General features: G+C 55.4%; 1 pseudogene; it reads left to right on the forward strand.

The window, feature by feature from the left end:
* The first annotated feature begins 2,037 nt into the window (after nucleotides 1-2,037).
* On the forward strand, nucleotides 2,038-4,601 carry LOC120846438 (annotated as a pseudogene).
* Nucleotides 4,602-4,997: the final 396 nt, after the last annotated feature.

Here is a 4,997-nt window from a genome sequence, read left to right on the forward strand (position 1 = left end):
TCGCCCTATTGGGCACCTTGTCGCTCACAAAGCGCCGCCACAACCACTAGAGAGCACCACCAGCAGGGAGCGGCCAACGATCCTGTGCCCACACGCATGGATCATTTTAACCCTTTCGCATAGGATCTATTGCATTCAAAATATGTTCACGGAAATGTTCTTGTTTTTCATACCGTCACACTATAAGCGATTCGCAAAGCATTACGCCATTAAAATCGCATGACTAATCGTTAGGCTGCTGAACCGCTCTTCTCGAGACGCATAGTTCAAAACGTATTTTGCCGCAGAATCAGTCATCGCGCCTCAAAACGATCCCATCGTCGGTAAATGTTTATTCTGGGGCTTTGTTCCCACAAGCATTATCAACGCAGGTGATTGGTCAAACTATTTAAGATTACCGCAGCAACACAACACAGACCATTCAAAGGCCAGAAAATGCCTTCGTCTTCAGAAAGTCACAAAGGAAGAACCCGCCATTGGCAAAGTAACCCTGCATGCGGCGCCTTTTTTTTTTCGATATGTGCGGGTGCAATGCTGCGTGCCTTGAGGGCTTTCTTACGGGGCACAAATTATTTCTTCATTTCAGTACACCGGCAGCGCCCTCCCGATGTACTGCAGTGGAACTGACGCTGGCTCCGTCTGAATGCGACGGAGCTTGCCGAGTTCTTCCGCTTAACCGGGAGGCCGGCGATGCTGCTTCTGCAGGAAACGAGTCAGAACATCTCGGGTTTCAACGGATACTTCCATTTAACGATAGAGGACGAGCCGAGGGGCAGATCCAGTGACAGTGCTCGGAATATCGAGGCGCAAGTAGCGGTGTTTGTGCGCAAGGACATCCCGCAGGCGCCGATTGACACGGCGGAGTACTGCGACCCGTTTCAGGAAGTTGTAGCGGTCCGCTGCACACTTGGCAGTCGCCGGATCATCCTCATTTCCTACTACGCGAGACCAGAGTCTAGCTGTTCCCGACATGGTCACGCTGACTGCGCCAGGTTTCAGTGGCTGGCAGACTTCCGGCAACGATACCAGGGGGACCGCCTGCTTGTGGGGTACGATTTCAACGCTCACCACCCACACTGGGGCCATTCTAAGGCAAACGTCAGGGGCACGCTACTTCAAGAGGCGGCGGAGATGGCACACCTGATTTTGGCCAATGACCTAACCTATCCGACGCGCCATGCGCTGCATGAGGGTCAGCGAGACACTATTTTGGACCTTACGTGGGCGGACTCAGACCTTGTGACCGACTGGAGGCGAGGACCGCACCCTATGGGATCTGACCATTACCCCATTTGGCTGGAACTCTCGACTGGCGGCAAGGCCGGGCGTACGCGCTCAACCCAGACCACCGATTGGGACACCTTCCGAAAAGCGGTGGCGGCGTGCGAAGACGCGGTTCCTGTGACTGCAAGACTACTGAGAGCAACGCAAATGGCCACGCGACAGCTGGACGTGGGTGAGGGCGATCCGGTACCTGACAAACACCTGATTAACCTATGGGAGGAACGTGCGCGGCTCCACAAGATCTACGTGACCAACGGCAAACGTTTCAAAAACCTTGTGCTGTTACGGAACAAGACGGCACAGGCACGTAGATACGCCAAGCGCCTGGCTCGATCGAGGTGGTTCGACCATTGTGCAACCTTTGACGAGCGGACGGGTGCCCGCAAGCTTTGGTACACCCACAGGTCCTTGATCGGCAAGACCAAGACGCCCAACACGGCACGTAACATCTAGTTGGCGACCGACCAGACATCAGAGCAGTTTGAGGAGACGGCCGCCAAGGCCTTCTTCCCACAACCTGCCATCCACCCTGACCCAAGCCTGTACAAACTGCAAACTCCGGGTGACAGCGAATGCGACGCCCCGTTCACATAGCGCATGCTGCGCAATGTGATCCCGCCCTTACCTTAGAATAACTTACTCTTACTCTTAGAATTACTCTTAGAATAACTTAACGACGTCTGGGTGTCGGGAGAACTGCCGTCCGAATGGAAGCACTCGGTGGTGTACCCCATCCCGAAGCCGGAGAAAAGGCCGGATTGCATCCAAAAACTATGTCCTATTTCACTCACGTCTGCGCTGTGCAAGCACGTCGAGCGGCTGGTGCTGACTCAACTTACGTACATCTTAGAGGAAGCTGGGGACTGCCCTCACTACGACGCTGGGCAGAGTGGGTTCCGTCCCGGCCTGTGCACCCCCGACAGCCTACACATACTCAGGAGCTTTGTGGGCAAAATGCGGCGATGCACCAACAAGGTACCCGGGCTCTTGGTGGCGGTCGACCTCAAGAAAGCCTTTGACACCGTTGACCTTCCGGCGGCGATCGAGGCACTCGAAGAGAGCGACGCGAGGACCCGCACCGTTAACATCGTTAGGAGTTTCCTTAGGAATCGCACCTTCGAGGTCAGCTCGGGCGCCAAGCAACCTCGCACTTTCAGCAACGTCCGCGGAGTGCCTCAAGGAGCCATACTCTCGTCTACCCTTTTAACTTGGTGATGAGGAAGATAACGAGAGCGTTGGGCGCCGTCCCCCACCTTCAACACACAACGTGTGCAGACGACATCACCCTTTGGGTGGACCCTCGTAACACAAAGCTTGACTCCCAGGAAACGCTAGCCACCATGGAAACGGCCTTGGACACACTCGACCAGTGACTGCAGACCACAGGTATGCAGCCCTCCCTCCCCGGATAAGACGGCGTTCTCGATCGTCGGCACCCTCGAGCACTCCAGAGGTTAGATACACCCAACCCTGGGCGGTCAGCCCATTCAGCGCTCTCCGGAGCGCTGGATTCGGGTACTGGGGGTCCCGCTGCACGAGCAAGGTGGCGCACAGGAATGGATGAAGCAACTAAAACCCGCATGGCGACGGCAACTCCACCAGATCAAAAGAATAGGCAACCGCTTCGGTGGCGCAGGCATGCAAACCATCCGCTTGCTAACTCAGGCGGTCCTCACATCAAAAGCCTGTTACGGGGCTACGTGCTTCGACCTGACCAAGGCACAGCACAAGCAGCTGGAAGTCTTGCATCGAGAATTCCTGCGTGCCATTACAGGCCTTCCAAGACACACCAGAACGGAAGAGCTGTACCGATACTCGGACCTTCCTGCTTTACAAGCCATTATCGATACCCGTGTAGCTGGCCATCATAGGCGCCGAACCTTGACTAGGGCCGGTCAATGTCGCCTGGGACTACAGGGTTGGCGGCCATTCGTGGCAGATAACCCGCCTTTGAGAAGCATACCACTCTGGGAAGACGTTATGGTGAGACAACCGAAACCGCTCACTCGCAAAAAGAGGCCTGAAGAACACCCTGAAGTAAGGGCCGCACTTGCAGCGCGTACGGACTTCGTGGCGCACGCGGTCTTCACAAAGGCCGTGTGGTGTGACGAAACAAAACGGGCCACACTAGCGCACGCGACCGGTCGGAACTGCTCCGCTCAGACTTTACAATATGGCAGGAAACCCAGCACGAGTCAAATCAAATTGGACGTTTGGGTGATTTATACAGCGTAAGGTTGGTCTGCCAGTAGGGGCGACACTGGTTTACACTGTAGATGAGCAATTTAGCCAGTGCGGTACAACCGCTAGCCTGGGGTCTTTAACGTGCACCACGCAGTAGTGATACACGACCGCACGCCGGTAGGATGCTCATCCAGATCGAAACGGGCAGGGGTGGGGCTCGAGCCCTAGATCCCTGGGTTCTGCAGCGCGAGCTTTCGCTCCACGCGCGTCGAGCTGGGTGTGCGCTTCAGCCCACACGGCCACCGATCCCCCCCCCCCCCCCCTCCCCCAGCACGAGTCGTCTCGAACTTAATGCCATACACCTAGCGCCCTCTCGCATACAAGAACTTTGCGACCGAGCAGACGTTCTTAATCGTATAACAATCTTTAGGGACTGCAGGGAGGCCCTCACACGCCTAGCAAAGACTCCCCCGTGAAGGCACGCTCTGCCATTTCATCAAGAGCCTGTGCTTCGATTTGTTAACGGCTAAAGATATCGAAGTACGAGTGGATTGGGTCCCGGGACACGCAGGCGCGTCGGTAACGAGGCCGCTTACACGTGGGCGAGCGAGCACAAGGAAGACCGCTCCAACCTGAGAATCTCAGTCCCACTCGCATTGCCGGACCCAGAACCCCTCGAACAGAAAGCTGTGGCCCGCCAAAAAGATCGCCGTCGGCTGCGAGAACAGACACCTTACAACCCCGCACCGTTACCCAAGGAACTGCTTAGGGGGGCGCAGGCGCTGGCACACAAAGCCCGTACCGGCGCTGCGCTGACAGAGGATGTGCTAGCCAGATGGCGAGATTACAAGCCAAGGAGGGGCCGCCCACGAGATCAGACGCCGGAGAACGAGGAAGGGTCGGGATCAAGAGCGCCGGTAACTTACACCACGTGCTCTGCCGGCGTTCTTCCCACTATTCAGCACCTCTTATGGGACTGCACCGGCTTACAGGAAAAAAGAGCCGAGTACCTAAACCCAAGCATCCAAAATCTGCAGGACTGGGTCACCCCGAAAAACGACGCTCATACTAAAGGGACACTACTCTCGTTATGGAAGTTTGCGCGCTCGACAGGCGTCGACCGCAGAATGTGAACTTGTGCTTTTCTAGCCCCTCTCCCCACTGAAGCGATAGCGCCATCCCTTCTACAATAGAGAATATCATCATCATTTCTGTCGTGAATCATTGGATGCAAATTACGCTCTCCTGGTGTGCTCTGTGAGGATATTGAATCACTCACAACCGGTGTCGCAGTGGTCGTACGGATTTACGATCACTTTTTCTTTGCCTATGTGTTAGCCGTCATGCCATGGATTGGCATGCACTCTAGCTGTCATTCCCCAAGAAGCATTTCAAGGCGTAATAAAGCATCAGGTGCCTGGACTTCATAATGTCATTGGCTCCTTTATTTCGGTTTCCCGTGTGTGTATGCTGAAATTACTGCTCTTCTCTAGCCTGATCATGTGCACGGTTAAAAGGAGAAAAGTCGT

Source organism: Ixodes scapularis, unplaced genomic scaffold, assembly GCF_016920785.2.
Source record: "Ixodes scapularis isolate PalLabHiFi unplaced genomic scaffold, ASM1692078v2 PGA_scaffold7__128_contigs__length_106722199, whole genome shotgun sequence".
Classification (NCBI taxonomy): Eukaryota; Metazoa; Arthropoda; class Arachnida; order Ixodida; family Ixodidae; genus Ixodes; species Ixodes scapularis.